Raw genomic sequence first — 18564 nt, 5'->3', positions numbered from 1 at the left:
TGCTTGCTTGAGCTCCTGCTCCTCTCGTGATCTGATTATTGGTGGAGAAAGTTTTTCTTAGGCGGGTTGCAAAGGAGATGGGAGTAGTGTTGAGTGGTCGGGAGGATGTATAGCTGGCAGGAGAGTAAAAATAGAAAGTGTGGCAGATATTCTACTACTACAGAAGAGGCCTCTGATCCTGCTCAAATGTCCCGGCCACCGTTAGGCCCGGGATCAATGGAGGCTTTTGCCCCGGATCTTATGGTGGCTGTTGTTCCACCGAACTGTCTGCGCCAAGTGCTGCATCCGCATCAACCACAGGTAGTGCTGCGGCGAGCCGATCGGCGATGTTCTTATACCGCCCCGTTTCGTAGATATCATGTAGCCCCGAACTGACAGTGTCATCACCACAGGGTCGAGGTTAACGACATATATATTTTCCGAAACTAACAATTTTTTTCTTCTAGATGATTTTTGGATATTAAGCCCGAAACAAAGTGTGTGAACCCTGATTTTGGCAGAAAACCTCTAGTCCAAATTCTGACTCTTCCAAGTCATGTTGCTCTTGCTAACATATAACAACACATAGCCACTGAATATTGAAGACTTGACTACATTTTGGTAGCACTGAAACAACGAAACTCTCTTGATGTTCCTGACACCATAAGTTCTCCCACTAGACACGTCAGACTTCACATAGAAAATGCATATTTCCAAATAGTAATGCTGCTGGCAGCATAGCAACTAATAAAGTTGATGTATGACACATACATCCATGAAATGTTCCATTGTACTCATTCATGGTAGCAAGTCATTACTAGCCAAAACATCTCTGCAAATATAACAGCAATATCCACAGGAACTAGAGATAATTCTTGTCCAAACTGTAACAGCCTTGTGTCATCACGATGCAATTTTACAAACTGAACTATGTGCCAACTATGTGATAAAGCTTTTTCTAGTTGTCCAACTGTATGAAACCAAAGGAGGGCTAAGGTATTGGCCTAAGATAAACACCAGCACATTGCATCTCCTGCTTTCTAGGTGGTGTCCATGGTGGTCTTTGCTGTACATTGATCCAATCCCTACTGAATGGTGACCATAAACTGAAGCATACATGAATATCTTCAATCAAAGTTTTGCAATGTTGCTTAGTTGGTGGCCACGGTCCTATGTTAACCACAACAGCAGGCAATGGCTCTAGTAGCACTGAATTCTGAGTACTCACTCACCTCATGGGCATCATGAACTGGACTGACTTGACAGGGCAGCATAACACCAATTGAGTGAGCACGGTTATAGTTGACCCCACTACCGGAAAATCGAAAGTCGCCGTGTACCCGATAGTTCACCGTGTGCTTTTTCTGGCACACGGCAAAGTAATGGTTTGCCGTGTTCTTTTTAGTGGCACACGGCGAAGTCAAGCTTCACCGTGTGCTTTCTATTTGGCACACGGCGAAGTAATAGTTCGCCGTGTGTTTTTTTTTGGCACACGGCAGAGCAATAATTTTTTTCTCCGTGTATGACGGCCGTTACGAGGGGGCTGCGGCGTTAGGCTTTGCCGTGTGCCATGAAAAGGCACACGGCGAAGGCCTGGCTTCGTCGTGTGCCTTTTGAAGGCACACGGCAAAGCGGACAACAAAAAATAATCCCCTATCCTCCAAATTTTTTTCTCAATCCACAAGCAACATGTTGTAATCCGTGTTAAAATTTGAAACATGTTTGTATTTATTTGCTATATTTAACTAATTAATTACATTTCAAGCAATTTTTTTAAATCAAGTCAAATTTGAACTGCAAGTGGTTCAAATAGTAGATCAAAGTGAGTGAAAAAAATGATATTCATGTTATTTAGCCCAATTTATGGCCATACCCATGAAATCCAAAGAAATATTGAACAACTTGACCAGAAAAAACGACCACGACCGTGTGTCTGAATGATTTTAAAATTCTAAAAAATGCAAATCAAGTCTAAAAAATGTGAGATTTGTGAACAACTCATGATGTCATATGTGGAGGTTGTGGTAAAAAATTTAGTGAGTTTTGGAATTTTTTCACATATGATGCTTACAAACAGAAACATCTCCGAAGAAGAATCATAGAGTTTAGAAGGATGCGGTTAGTTTTGGAGTGGAAGTGATGATCAAATTTGGTTTTGACTTCGAACTTTTTTCTAAAGGCAATACACAATATATAATGCAATTACAAAAACTTTAGTATTTTTTTGAAACTATTTGATAATTATAATATATCAAGTGCAATTACAGGAATTTCATTGATGTAGAAATGTTTGCCGTGTGTTTTTTTATTGGCACACGGCAAACAAGTCTCTCTTGACTATGGCCCGTCGATCTCGAGATTGGATGGCCCATTCTCCGACTCTTCGTATAAATGCCCCCCCAACCCTTCCAAACCCTACCGCCCCTCCGCCCCACTCGTCCCGCCGCGCCGCACCCCCTCCTCCCGCATCCGCCGCCACCCTCCTCTCCCTGCCGCCTGCCACTCCTCTCTCAGATCCGCCGCCGCCACTCCTCTTCTCTCCCTCCCCTCCCTTTTCTCTCGTGCGATGGCGAGCAGCCAGTGCAGCGGCGAGCCGGCCTCCGTCGGCCCTCTCCCTCACCTCACGCGGCTCCTCTCCTCCCCCCTCTGCTCTCCCCTCACCGGTGATTGACCGGTGAGGAGGGGCGGCAGGGCGAGGAGTGGCGGCCGTGGCCTCCTCCTCATCCTCAGATCCGGTGACGGAGGCGAGCGGCGGTCGGCCTCCTCCTCCCAGCGACGGCGCACGGCAGGTCTGCCTCCTTCTCCCACGACGGCGCACGGTGGGGCTGCTTCTGTGGCGGAACCACCCAAAACTACTGGGCCCGGGTGCACTAATCTTCGTTGCTAAGCAACTCTGACCCAATTTGGCACTCACCGGTAGTTCCTCGAGTGAAGCCTCGATAAAAGCCACGCTATTCCAGGATCAGCAGACAATACTCACACGAAGGTGAGCCCAGAGATTACAACACATACCATTTCATACATCTCAGAGTGAGTGCAGCGGAAAGAAAATTTATTACAAACCATGTTCAGACTAGCGAAGTACTACAGAGTTCCAACTCCTCAAATTATTCAAGTCTCAAAGTTCAGCGGAAGCATTAAAAGATAACTAACGAAATAACGTGACGCATCGGTAAAGCCCGTACGAATGCGTCACTCAGCGGGAGGGTGATTAGCACCAGCTGAAGGGCCATCCCACTCAACAGACCAACCCGGAGGCAGAGTACAAGGCCAAGTAAGACTCGCAAACAGATCTTCAAAGTTAGTACCTGAAAAACAGTGCCACAAGCAAGGCTGAGTATACTAATACTCAGCAAGACTGACCCGTCTCCGGATATAACATAGTCCGATAACTAGACATGCAAGGCTTTTTGGTTGGTAGGGTTTGTTTGCCAAAAATGCCGCTAAGTGTTGATCCTTATTTTCAGGTTTTACTAAGCCAGATTCTAGTGGAATTAACCATTCTAAATTTGCAACTAACTCTACTCAAACATGGTAGAGCAACCATTTAATCAACCAGCAGTATTTTCATCATTGTATTCCACTTGTTACTCTATGTGACCGAAATCATTAAGCAATCTCATGCCGTGAGAGGCGGACGATTCCGAATCGAATTTCAACCTGGCCAGGGGAACCTAGACCACATGCATGGGGATCGACTTCGCTCCCGCCCACGCTACTTTTCCCCTTTCTTTCCGGTCCGTGGATCCGGAACACCCTCTCCGACTACAGAGTCCGACCACTCTGCACCCGTACGTCGCGACATAAAATAAACCCTACTTCTACCAGGAGGGTGCGAGATCGTTCCACTCGCCGGTCCAATCAGGTACTTAAGCTTACCGATTACCATATTTCTCGGTATGTGGCTAGTACTTTCAAACGCTTAACGAAATGAGCCACACACCGCGACCTTAGCCATTTTTGACTACACCAGCGGGGTATCTCAACTACACAACCCCGCCTGTTGTCCTTACATTTCAACAGGAAATAAAGTCAGTACAATTCCTATTTGCTCGCGAGAGGCAGGGAACCACTCGACTTCTACTGTGCCTATTTAGCATGGCAACTAGTCGATAAAAAGATCCGGTATCAAACATAGGTTCCTATGGATCATGCATCTAGGGTTTTCGATCAACGCCTAGAGAACTTAAATGCAGAAAACCAACTATTACCATACATTAATAAATAGATAGCAGAATGGTAATTCGGAAAAAATAGTGGGATTATGCTCCGGGGCTTGCCTTCTTGGGCACTGTCATGCAGAAAAGCTTCCGGGGCTTGCCCCAGGTCTTGAGACAAGTTAGTACAGTTCAGATTAACCTCCTGCTCCGCACGAGAGTCCGCGGGCACCAGTTCGTAGTCTCCGTCCGCGAGGTTAACCGTTTCTATATGCAATGCAAGATTTTGAGTTATTCAGGGATATAATTTCTTTCCTTCACGATAAAGTTGTAGTCCACGAAAGTTAATTTAGTGATGATTTCACATTTCATTGCATGGGCAATCGTTTATAGAGTAGCAAGCATAACTACGGTTACTCATGAATGAGTGGGGTTTTGGGTTTTCATTTTCAATTTCAACACATAGCATGCTTTCATTATTCCTTAACAACACAACTACTAAAGAGCTAGTGATGAAACACTAAAGTAACTCAGATTCAAACTTGAACATTCAGGGTATAAATTTCAGCATCTACCATAGAACAAAAACTATAACTATTCATGCAAAAGGATTACTCTAGTTGCTTCATCTTTTTGTACAGAATGTTCAACATGGGTTCTGGTGCTACAAATTTTATGCAAGCAACTTCAAAGCATAAACTCAGTACTGAAATTTTTCCAGATTTTATACACTTATATAGCAGAGGTGATAAAAAGATTAAAAACAGCAATCCATTAACAAAGATTAATTCTACAGAAAGTTTTACTAAGGATTTGGTTCTCAAATTTTTACCAGAGACTAGTCCTGAGATAAACATACTCCAGAAAATTTTTCAAGATTTAAATCACTATGATAAATTAGTTATTCAGTTAACTTAACATGAGTTTGAATAAATTTCTCAAGATGCATTTGACCAGTATTGCATCTGAACTTTTTATCACAGGTAGAACATACTCTAAAAAAGATCATGCCCAAAAACAATGATCAGAAACATTGTAGATTACTCAGAACAAAAATAGCAAATCTAGCCCTAAGATGATAAGCATGATTATTCGACAAAGCCAAACTCAGTAACTGCAGCTCAAAATTTTTAGACAGGAACACACAGCTAAAAAGAGACTTCAGAAATAAATATGGATTTTTTTGAGCATAATAACTATATACGAGGAATTAAGTTGATTAAACAAGCATAAATCATGGTATATAGCAAATGAACTCTAATAAATTTGAAATTTAGAGATTTGCAGGGATTCAGTGGCACAAGTCTGTAGTAAAATTTTCAGAGCAAGTTCATGTGCATATTTTCCAGAATTAAATCGAGAAAGCTAACAACAGATTAGAGAATCTTGATTGTTCTAAAATGATAACTGTTTTTGTTTGGTGTCATTTTTTTTTCTGTGATCTTAGCATCCCATTAGTTATAACATATCCAAAAATCAAGGTCATTTGATGAGCAGAACTTCATGAACATGCATAAGGTGATTTTCTTAATCTTTTCCCTAGATTAAATTCGGTTGAGTTTCTGCAAATGTGAATGTTACAAAATTTGTAAATTTTGTTACAAGGATTCCAGATCAGTTGAGTTTGCATTTTTCTGATTTTTCTATGATTTGTTTCGTATTTTAGAAGTTCACTGGTATACACTGTAAAACTTGCAGAGACACCCTTGAACGAAAAAAAGAAATTACAACCGGGTCCTTCGCCGGCCTTCTCCGCCGTGGCATCTTGCCGGCGGTGTTCTGCGGTGCAGGGCTTACCGGGGCTGCCACGGGGAGGCGCGTGGGGGAGAAAGGATCGAGGAACACCTACCCTGGTCGACGTTCGAGCGTTTGGAGCACAGGTTCAGCTCGTCGGCGTTGATGGCGGGTCGGTTGTTCGGTTCGCCGGCGCTGGAGGCGAAGGAGGGCTCGGGGTAGGGGAACAAGGCGCGCACGAGCACCGCGTGAGCTCGTGGATGCTTCTGGGGTAGCTGTCGGGCTCGGTCTTCCCCGGAGCTGGCCGGTCCGCGGTGAGCCTGAGCTCGCCGGCGGCGGCGCAAAAGGGGAACGGCTTCGGGAGGGGGTTTGGATTCGATTCCGCGCGCGTGGAGCTTAACTGGGAGGTGGTGAAGCTGCTGCGGTGGTCGGAGGGGGCAATGTGGGGCGGGGCTAGCCGGTCCGCGAGAGCTGGATCTCGGCGGCCATGGCGGAGCGGCGGGAGGAGGAAGAAGGGGAAGAAGGGGCGCGACTGTGGGGGTTCTGGGGGTCTTTATAGGCCAAAGAGCTCCTGGGTGAGGAATGGAGTGACTGGGGGCGGTCGATTTGGCCTGGGCGAGTCGACGGCGAGCGGGCGGAGGAGGCAGCGGCGCGGCGCATGGCTGGGGATGTCGTGGCGGCTCGGGGAGCGGCCTGGGACGCGTGTGGGCGTGGGAGGGCGCCAAGGGGCGGGCCAGGTGGCGTGGAGAGGTTTCCCCAGGTCCACTTGGCCGCGGGCACGCGGTGGACGAAGTCCACCGGCGGCGTACGGCGGGCGGCGCGAACAGAGCAGGCCGGGAAAGAGAGAGATGGAGATAAGGGCATATTTGTGATTTCTGAAATTCCAGGGACCTCTCGGTAAACTAAAATTATCTCCTAATTGGAGGGCTCAAATGGAAAAGTGTTGAATACCACTTTTGCATAACTTTTCAAGATCTACAACTTTTGTGTTATGCAAATTTTCATTTGAAACTCACATTTTGAACTATTGGTACATTTGCATATTTGCACAAAAGGACTTTAGTTTTATTCAGTTTTTGAATTGATTTTGGCTGAAGTTCAATTGAGCACATGTCAATTGAAACACCTCTCATGAGCCAACTAAAATTTTGTGCACATTTTTGAAATAAATTTTGAGTTGCTTCCCACTCCTTTTTCTTTTTCCTTTAATTTCTTTTGTATGATTTGTCTTTTATTTGATCCTTTCTTTTTGAATTAATTTCTCAAATGTTTCTTTTAACTTTAACTAAGGTACCTTGATTGTATTAGATGTGCTAACACCTGAGGTGTCACAACCTACCCCCTCTTAACAAGAATCTCGTCCCGAGATTGGATGATTGAATTGAGGTGGGGAAAATGATATACCTGAGGTAGAGCTAAGGAAACCCGGATAGTGTCGATTAAGATAATCCTCCGTCTCCCAAGTAGCTTCTTCTTCAGTGTGATGAGACCACTGAATTTTATACATTTTTAGCACCTTTCGACGAGTACCTCTCTCTTTTTGATCCAGAATTTTGAGTGGATATTCGGTATATGAGAGATCGGGCTCCACTAAAATTTTCTGTTGATCAATGATTTCCGTAGGAACTCGAACACATTTCTTGAGTTGGGATATGTGGAAAACATTATGGATGGCGGCAAGTCGTGAAGGAAGTCGCAAACGATAAGCCACGGGTCCACATTCTTCAATGATTTCATATGGCCCGACATAGCGAGGTGCGAGCTTACCCCTGACTCCGAAACGTTGAACGCCTCGAGTTGGGGACACTCGTAAATAGACGTGATTACCAACCATGAACTTCAAAGGATCCCTTCTTTTATCGAAATAACTCTTTTGCCGAGACTGGGCTGCTCGGAGATTTGCTTGTACTATTTTTACTTTCTCTTCAGCCTCGACCACTAATTCAGGTCCAAACATTTGACGCTCTCCAGTCTTGGACCAACTCAAAGGGGTTCGACACCGTCGACCATACAAGGCCTCGAAGGGTGCCATCTTCAGACTGGCCTGATAGCTGTTGTTATAAGAAAACTCCGCCAAGGATAAACATTTGTCCCAGTTCTTGTCATAATGGATGACACATGCTCGAAGCATATCTTCAAGAATTTGATTAACCCTTTCGGTCTGTCCGTCAGTCTGTGGATGGTAAGCTGAGCTTCGAATTAATTTAGTTCCGAGAGCCTCTTGGAGTTGCTCCCAAAACCTTGCCACAAACTGAGGACCACGATCCGATATAATTGTTTTGGGTATACCGTGTAGGCAGACAATCCGATCCATATAGATCTCAGCATATTTCTTGGCTCGATATTCAGTATGCACTGGAATAAAATGAGCAGTCTTTGTGAGCCTATCAACAATGACCCAAATGGAATCATGGTGCTGAGAAGTATTTGGTAAGCCCACAATGAAATCCATGCTGATATCTTCCCATTTCCAAGATGGAATTGGTAGAGGTTGAAGAGTTCCAGCAACTTTCAAGTGACTAGCTTTCACTCTCTGGCAGGTGTCACATTCTACGACATATTTGGCAATCTCTCTCTTCATGCGAGTCCACCAAAAATTTCGCCTGAGATCTTGGTACATCTTGGTGCTGCCCGGATGAATAGAGAATTTAGAGAGATGTGCTTCGTCCAGGATTTGTTTCCGCAGGTCAGGATTCTTGGGAACGACTAGGCGATCCTCGAACCACAAAATTCCTTTATGGTCCACTCGGAAACACTTATATTTATTTTCACCTTCTACTACTTGCTGCTTGATGATACCAACACTTTTGTCGTGTAATTGTGCCATGATGACCTGGTCATAGAGTGTCGGTTCCACCGAAATATGATTCAAAGAGCCCTGAGGAATAATTTCTAATTTCAGCCTTTGCATTTCAGCACACAATGTGTCATTATATGACTCCATTGATAGGCAATTGCAGTGAACCTTGCGACTGAGCGCATCGGCTACAACATTCGCCTTGCCCGGATGATAATGAACCTCCAGATCATAATCTTTAATTAATTCCAGCCATCTTCGTTGCCTCATATTCAGCTCACTTTGAGTGAAAATGTATTTGAGACTCTTATGGTCGGTATAGATATTGCAATGAGTGCCCATAAGATAATGTCTCCAAAGCTTGAGAGCATGAATAACGGCGGCTAGTTCCAGATCATGAGTGGGATAATTTAGCTCGTGTGGCCGAAGAGATCGGGAAGCATAAGCTATCACCCGATTGTCTTGCATTAGAACACAACCAAGACCAGTGCCTGAAGCATCACAATAAACGTCGTATGGTTTATTGTTGTCAGGTTGAGCCAAGACTGGTGCAGTGGTTAGATGTGCTCTCAATGTATGGAATGCTTCATCACACTTCGTGTTCCATTTAAACTTGACATCTTTCCTTAGTAGTTCTGTCATGGGCTTAGCAATTCTGGAGAAGTCCGGAATAAATCTGCGGTAATACCCCGCCAAGCCGAGAAAACTGCGGATCTGATGAACTGAAGTAGGAGGTTTCCAGTCCATCACTTCTTGTACTTTGCTGGGATCAACTGAAATGCCTTCACTAGATATAGTGTGACCCAGAAATTTGACTGTGTCCAGCCAGAATTCACACTTGGAGAATTTTGCGTACAGCTTATGATCTCTGAGACGTTGAAGAACAATGCGCAGATGTTGCTCATGTTCTGCCTCATCTTTGGAATAGATCAGAATGTCGTCAATAAAGACCACGACAAACTTGTCAAGTTCCAGCATAAATACCGAGTTCATGAGATACATAAAATAAGCCGGAGCATTGGTGAGACCGAAAGACATAACCAAATATTCATAGAGACCATATCGGGTTGAGAAGGCGGTCTTGGGAATATCGCAAGGCCGGATTTTAATTTGATGATAACCCGAACGAAGATCAATCTTGGAGAAAATCTTTGCTCCAGCCAATTGATCAAACAATACATCGATGCGGGGAAGTGGATATTTATTTTTGATGGTCACCGCATTGAGAGGCCGGTAATCAACACACAACCTCAGACTATCATCTTTCTTCTTTACGAACAATGCTGGACAGCCCCAAGGTGAAGCACTTGGGCGAATAAAACCCTTGTCCAACAGTTCTTGTAGCTGGATTTTTAGTTCAGCCAATTCTTTAGGCGGCATTCGGTATGGCCTTTTTGAAATAGGTGCTGTACCAGGCTGAAGTTCAATGACAAATTCGATATCCCGGTCTGGCGGCATACCAGGAAAATCCTCCGGAAAAACATCTACATATTCACGGACTACCGGAATATCTTCGAGACGAATATCTTTCATGGCATAGGCACAAGAGTTGTTGTATTGGTGATGAGGTAAATATAGAACCGAATGACCATGAGTTGGAGAATTTATTTCAACGGCTCGGGAAGAGATATCTAACATTACCCCATGTCTTTTCATCCAATCCATTCCCAGAATAATGTCCATACCTTCTAGTGGCAACAAGATTAAAGTGGTAGGAACAGTTTTACTACCCAAACTAAGTGGCGCATTATGAACGATTTGGTTTGATGCGACTTTACCACCCAGGGTAGATATCATGAATGACCCTTTTGTGTGACAGAAATCTAACCCAACCCTTGCTCCGAATTTAGAACTAATGAAGCTATGAGAGGCACCAGAATCGAATAAGATAACTGTGGGGTGTTGGTTTATAGAGAATGTACCCGACATGATTGGTGCTCCCTCGGGTAGTTCAGCAAGGTTGGTGAAGTTAAGTCGGCCCTGCCTGACTTGAATGGTTTGCCTCTTGCCCTTGTTCTGATCATTCCTGCGAGAAGCCTGCCCTTGAGATTGTCCCGCCTGGGGGCACATCTTGGCAAAGTGATCCGGACTCCCGCATCTGAAACAACGGTTATTATTATCGGGGCGAGCGGCTGGCTGAGCATTCGGCCTAGGGCCGTTCTGCTGCTGCTGAGGTGCAAATCGAGCTTGCTGGGGAAGCCCGAATCGAGTCTGCTGCTGCTGTTGAGGAGGCCTAATAATCCAACACCCTGGCTGAGGAGCCTTCTGAGAGGATGCGGGTGGGTTATTTTGCACAATACGATACCTCGGTGCAGAGGCACTCGAGGGTCCAGCAGGTGCCTTGCGCTTCTTTTCAGCGCGGTGTGCAGAAATTAGATCCTCCTGAGATATAGCCATATTCACCAATTCATTGAATGAGTCTGCTCGGACAAGATTTAGCCTCTCCTGTAATTTGGTACTAAGGCCTCGACGGAAGCGTTCACGCTTCTTAGCGTCGGTATCGGCATGATGTCCAGCATACTGATACAATTGATGGAATACTTGAGCATACTGCACCACGGTACGAGTGCCCTGAGTCAAGGCCAAGAACTCGTTGAGCTTACGGTCAAGAAGTCCAGCTGGAATATGATGATCTCGAAAAGCCAATTTGAATTCATTCCAATTCACCACATGATCAGCCGGTAGCATCCCGTGGTAATGATCCCACCACATACGAGCTGATCCGTGAAGCTGCTGCGCGGCATAGCGAGTCTTGTTCGCTTAGGAACAAGGAGTAGTCAATAGAGAAAACTTGGACTCGATCGTGCGAATCCAAGCGTCAGCGTCCAGAGGCTCATCCGCTTTATTGAACAGCGGAGGCTGAGTACTGAGGAAATCTTGGTAGCTCACTTCTTGTGCGTGATGAGCATGATGCCCACCCCGCGGTTGTTGCTGAGCTTGAACCAACTGCCGCAAAATCTCTGTCTGGGCAGCAAGAACCTCAGCAATACCCACTGGTGGAGGAGGTGGAGGTGGATCGCCATTCCCTCCGGCTCCAAAACCACTAGGGGTGCCTCGAGTTGATCCAACCATCTGAAATGTGAGTACTTTTGCATTAGGCTCATCATTATCATCATTTCAAATGGAATATACATCTCAAAATGACATGGAAATACTGGAAATTGCTTAATCAGGTTGTGCAGCAAGACCAGCGATACGAAAACGCTCATAACTGGAGTTCGGTACATGATATGGACTTGAAATTTTTACAAGAGATAGGAAATTTCATGATCTACAACTTTGGTAGTCATCACAAAGTCAGATTTCCAGAGTAGGTTAGTCGAAAAATTCAATTACTCCTCCTCTAGTTTTTCTGCTTCACAGAAAACAGAGCTTCTGTAATTTGCGATTATCTCCTGCAATACCAATCTGTTTGGGCTGAAATTTTGCGAGCAGGTTCCTGATGAAATTTGGAACAACTTTGGTATTCAACTCAGGAGCTAAATCCGAAAGGAAAAGAGGATAAAAATTCGAACTAGCTGCTGCCTTCAGCTTTTTGCAGATCACTGATAATTAACACTAGTAGCATTAGGGATTCATTACATCCATCGTTCTCTCATTTCTACTTGGTCACTCCTAACATCAGTACTAAGGGGGTTACTCAACTCTAAGTTAGCCTAGTAGCCATGATCCAAAAGTAGGCCACACTAAGAGGAGTCTACAAAAGCTAAGAAACAGCGCCTCGGTCTACATGTTGACCGATGCCTCACTCGCCGCGGGAGTGTGAACCTCAACCGGTGCGGGCTGCGGCGCCTGGTCCTCGGAGTCCATCTCTGAAATGCCCTCTATCTCCTGGGGCTCGTCCTCCTCGTCCACCTGCATCTCGTCGGGAGGTGCGTGAAGGGCATCCTGCGCGTGCTGTATCGCGTGGAGCTGCCCCTGAGCCTCGTCCATCTCAAGCTGCAGGTCGTGAAACTGGTCCTCCAGGAAGTTGATCGTAGCGTCACGATCCGACACAGTGTCCTGAAGCTCGTGAACCTGGCCGTGGAGCTGGGCGATAAGAGTAGCCCTGCTCTCGAGCTCGGTACTAGCCTCCTGAAGCTGCCCATCTCTCAGCTGGACCGCCAGGTGCAAGGCCTGAGCGTGGTCCACCAACTGAGCGACGGCGTAACCCTGGTAAGTGTGAAGTCTGTAGAGACCGTCCAAGCACCTCGCTGTCGTCCGAAGGGCCCCGACTGGGTCAAGGGTAGCGACCACGTCCACGTGTGCCATCCGGTCGAGCCAAAGCGGGTCTGCCGGGTCAGGTGCAGGGAACAACCCGAACGCGGTCAGAACCACCTCCAGAGGGCGCAAAGAGCAAAAGGTGGTCATCGCCCTCATGGCGGTAAGCTCCCAGGTGTCCAGCAGGTAGTGACCGACCATCTGAGTCACGATCGGCTCCCACCCGTTGAGCGGGTGCTGCGGGATCACCATCGTCACACTGCAGCGACGAACTCCGTCCTCAACAAACTCGTGGCCATCGTAAACCGGTGGCTGGAGGTAACCGGCTGTACTCAAAAGCTCCCAAAGACGGCGGGGAAACCCGTCCCAGTGCAGGCAAGCGGAGTGCACGTGCCCCTGCGCGTCAACGACCAGCAGCTCTTCCATCTGTCCCAACAAAAGACCGATGGATCAGCTGATGGTAACAAGAACTACTAACTCTGGAATAGTGAAAGAATTGGCCAAAACTATCGAGAACTTGCTTCAAAAATTCTCAAAAATTTACACAAGATCCCTCTGATATTAAGGAACAATTCATCTAGTCACCACTAAGATCAATTCGGACTCCATGGGGGTGATATGCCCAGGTATTCAGAGTGAAGTCAACCAGGAAAACTGAGTGTCCAGAGTGGGTGTATTTTGACTATAACTCTCAATCCAGACGTCAAAAATTCTTCAAATTTTTATGGTAAACTCATCACTTAGTTGTCTACAACTTTCATGTTGAACGATTTTTAGTTTGAACAACTTATAAAGGTCGAAAAATTTCAGTTGTATAGACGGTTCAGAGTTAACAGTTTTACACAGGGTTGATCCAAAAATACTAATACCATGCTAGAAGGCTTCAAAATTTTTTAAATTTTTACAGCAGCTTGATAACTTAGGAAACATCATTTAGTCTTACTACCCCAAGTTGATTTGAGTGACTTAACAGAAGGTTAAAATTCTTGGAAACCAGGTTGCAGACTTTCTGGATGCTCCTTAGGATAGTGTTTTAACTGATTTGCTTGCGATTTCCCCAGAGATTTATTTGCTAATCTTTTTGAGAATGAATGCAGAACCTATACGTCCTCACCAAGGAAAAATTGCCAAGTAATCTTGGTCTTACGCAATGACTTTGGTGGCATACATATTACGTCTCTCACTATATAGCTACTCGATATAGCTAGATAGCCTACAATTCGATTTCGAGTTAGCGTACCTGCAGAAGATTGACAGTATATAAAATGAACCTTTCGTGCCAGCACTCACGAAAGCGTCCCCATACATTACCGATCACTATAGAATCGGCATCCATACCATTACCGCCGTATGGACAACGTTAAGCATACGTTATCGAAACAACGTATTGACTGAGTACCGTCTTTGACGGGGAATTGAATTCCAATTTCGAACCATTACTCCCCATATACTCAACCGAAGTTGGTATATGGGCAGCAGCTCAAGTAGGCCACTGCTTGAGCTCCAGCGTTCGGCTCGCATCACCGACGGGAAGGTCAGACTCCCTCAGCTGACTGAGTAAGCATACCTTCGTGGCGACGACGTAGTTGCAGAATTTAAATTACAGAATTTAAATACTGAAAGATAATGTGCTGGAAGTTAGCCATACAAAATAAGCCACCTGATTATACCCATAAGATTCCCTAGGGCTTTACGTCCTAGACTTGTCCTTGGAGATCCTCAACTCTTTCAAAATCTTTAGTAGCTTTGAAGTCAAGTTTTAAATTGTTGTTTTGAAAACCGAGGTTGCCATCTCTGGTAGGCTGTCTGTCCGCTCTGATACCAGCTGTGGCAGAACCACCCAAAACTACTGGGCCCGGGTGCACTGATCTTCGTTGCTAAGCAACTCTGACCCAATTTGGCACTCACCGGTAGTTCCTCGAGTGAAGCCTCGATAAAAGCCACGCTATTCCAGGATCAGCAGACAATACTCACACGAAGGTGAGCCCAGAGATTACAACACATACCATTTCATACATCTCAGAGTGAGTGCAGCGGAAAGAAAATTTATTACAAACCATGTTCAGACTAGCGAAGTACTACAGAGTTCCAACTCCTCAAATTATTCAAGTCTCAAAGTTCAGCGGAAGCATTAAAAGATAACTAACGAAATAACGTGACGCATCGGTAAAGCCCGTACGAATGCGTCACTCAGCGGGAGGGTGATTAGCACCAGCTGAAGGGCCATCCCACTCAACAGACCAACCCGGAGGCAGAGTACAAGGCCAAGTAAGACTCGCAAACAGATCTTCAAAGTTAGTACCTGAAAAACAGTGCCACAAGCAAGGCTGAGTATACTAATACTCAGCAAGACTGACCCGTCTCCGGATATAACATAGTCCGATAACTAGACATGCAAGGCTTTTTGGTTGGTAGGGTTTGTTTGCCAAAAATGCCGCTAAGTGTTGATCCTTATTTTCAGGTTTTACTAAGCCAGATTCTAGTGGAATTAACCATTCTAAATTTGCAACTAACTCTACTCAAACATGGTAGAGCAACCATTTAATCAACCAGCAGTATTTTCATCATCGTATTCCACTTGTTACTCTATGTGACCGAAATCATTAAGCAATCTCATGCCGTGAGAGGCGGACGATTCCGAATCGAATTTCAACCTGGCCAGGGGAACCTAGACCACACGCATGGGGATCGACTTCGCTCCCGCCCACGCTACTTTTCCCCTTTCTTTCCGGTCCGTGGATCCGGAACACCCTCCCCGACTACAGAGTCCGACCACTCTGCACCCGTATGTCGCGACATAAAATAAACCCTACTTCTACCAGGAGGGTGCGAGATCGTTCCACTCGCCGGTCCAATCAGGTACTTAAGCTTACCGATTACCATATTTCTCGGTATGTGGCTAGTACTTTCAAACGCTTAACGAAATGAGCCACACACCGCGACCTTAGCCATTTTTGACTACACCAGCGGGGTATCTCAACTACACAACCCCGCCTGTTGTCCTTACATTTCAACAGGAAATAAAGTCAGTACAATTCCTATTTGCTCGCGAGAGGCAGGGAACCACTCGACTTCTACCGTGCCTATTTAGCATGGCAACTAGTCGATAAAAAGATCCGGTATCAAACAAAGGTTCCTATGGATCATGCATCTAGGGTTTTCGATCAACGCCTAGAGAACTTAAATGCAGAAAACCAACTATTACCATACATTAATAAATAGATAGCAGAATGGTAATTCGGAAAAAATAGTGGGATTATGCTCCGGGGCTTGCCTTCTTGGGCACTGTCAGGCAGAAAAGCTTCCGGGGCTTGCCCCAGGTCTTGAGACAAGTTAGTACAGTTCAGATTAACATCCTGCTCCGCACGAGAGTCCGCGGGCACCAGTTCGTAGTCTCCGTCCGCGAGGTTAACCGTTTCTATATGCAATGCAAGATTTTGAGTTATTCAGGGATATAATTTCTTTCCTTCACGATAAAGTTGTAGTCCACGAAAGTTAATTTAGTGATGATTTCACATTTCATTGCATGGGCAATCATTTATAGAGTAGCAAGCATAACTACGGTTACTCATGAATGAGTGGGGTTTTGGGTTTTCATTTTCAATTTCAACACATAGCATGCTTTCATTATTCCTTAACAACACAACTACTAAAGAGCTAGTGATGAAACACTAAAGTAACTCAGATTCAAACTTGAACATTCAGGGTATAAATTTCAGCATCTACCATAGAGAAAAACTATAACTATTCATGCAAAAGGATTACTCTAGTTGCTTCATCTTTTTGTACAGAATGTTCAACATGGGTTCTGGTGCTACAAATTTTATGCAAGCAACTTCAAAGCATAAACTCAGTACTGAAATTTTTCCAGATTTTATACACTTATATAGCAGAGGTGATAAAAAGATTAAAAACAGCAATCCATTAACAAAGATTAATTCTACAGAAAATTTTACTAAGGATTTGGTTCTCAAATTTTTACCAGAGACTAGTCCTGAGTTAAGCATACTCCAGAAAATTTTTCAAGATTTAACTCACTATGGTAAATTAGTTATTCAGTTAACTTAACATGAGTTTGAATAAATTTCTCAAGATGCATTTGACCAGTATTGCATCTGAACTTTTTATCACAGGTAGAACATACTCTAAGCAAGATCATGCCCAAAAATAATGATCAGAAACATTGTAGATTACTCAGAACAAAAATAGCAAATCTAGCCCTAAGATGCTAAGCATGATTATTCGACAAAGCCAAACTCAGTAACTGCAGCTCAAAATTTTTAGACAGGAACACACAGCTAAAAAGAGACTTCAGAAATAAATATGGATTTTTCTGAGCATAACAACTATATACGAGGAATTAAGTTGATTAAACAAGCATAAATCATGGTATATAGCAAATGAACTCTAATAAATTTGAAATTTAGAGATTTGCAGGGATTCAGTGGCACAAGTCTGTAGTAAAATTTTCAGAGCAAGTTCATGTGCATATTTTCCAGAATTAAATCGAGAAAGCTAACAACAGATTAGAGAATCTTGATTGTTCTAACATGATAACTGTTTTGGTTTGGTGTCATTTTTTTTTCTGTGATCTTAGCATCCCATTAGTTATAACATATCCAAAAATCAAGGTCATTTGATGAGCAGAACTTCATGAACATGCATAAGGTGATTTTCTTAATCTTTTCCCTAGATTAAATTCGGTTGAGTTTCTGCAAATGTGAATGTTACAAAATTTGTAAATTTTGTTACAAGGATTCCAGATCAGTTGAGTTTGCATTTTTCTGATTTTTCTGTGATTTGTTTTGTATTTTAGAAGTTCACTGGTATACACTGTAAAACTTGCAGAGACACCCTTGAACGAAAAAAAGAAATTACAACCGGGTCCTTCGCCGGCCTTCTCCGCCGTGGCATCTTGCCGGTGGTGTTCTGCGGTGCAGGGCTTACCGGGACTGCCACGGGGAGGCGCGTGGGGGAGAAATTATCGAGGAACACCTACCCTGGTCGACGTTCGAGCGTTTGGAGCACAGGTTCAGCTCGTCGGCGTTGATGGCGGGTCGGTTGTTCGGTTCGCCGGCGCTGGAGGCGAAGGAGGGCTCGGGGTAGGGGAACAAGGCGCGCACGAGCACCTCGTGAGCTCGTGGATGCTTCTGGGGTAGCTGTCGGGCTCGGTCTTCCCCGGAGCTGGCCGGTCCGCGGTGAGCCTGAGCTCGCCGGCGGCGGCGCAAAAGGGGAACGGCTTCGGGAGGGGGTTTGGATTCGATTCCGCGCGCGTGGAGCTTAACTGGGAGGTGGCGAAGCTGCTGCGGTGGTCGGAGGGGGCAATGTGGGGCGGGGCTAGCCGGTCCGCGAGAGCTGGATCTCGGCGGCCATGGCGGAGCTGCGGGAGGAGGAAGAAGGGGAAGAAGGGGCGCGACTGTGGGGGTTCTGGGGGTCTTTATAGGCCAAAGAGCTCCTGGGTGAGGAATGGAGTGACTGGGGGCGGTCGATTTGGCCTGGGCGAGTCGACGGCGAGCGGGCGGAGGAGGCAGCGGCGCGGCGCATGGCTGGGGATGTCGTGGCGGCTCGGGGAGCGGCCTGGGACGCGTGTGGGCGTGGGAGGGCGCCAAGGGGCGGGCCAGGTGGCGTGGAGAGGTTTCCCCGGGTCCACTTGGCCGCGGGCGCGCGGTGGACGAAGTCCACCGGCGGCGTACGGCG

This window comes from Panicum virgatum, chromosome 3N (genome assembly GCF_016808335.1).
Source record: "Panicum virgatum strain AP13 chromosome 3N, P.virgatum_v5, whole genome shotgun sequence".
Lineage (NCBI taxonomy): Eukaryota > Viridiplantae > Streptophyta > Magnoliopsida > Poales > Poaceae > Panicum > Panicum virgatum.
The sequence above is the reverse complement of the archived record's forward strand: the minus strand, read 5'-3'. Positions refer to the sequence as shown.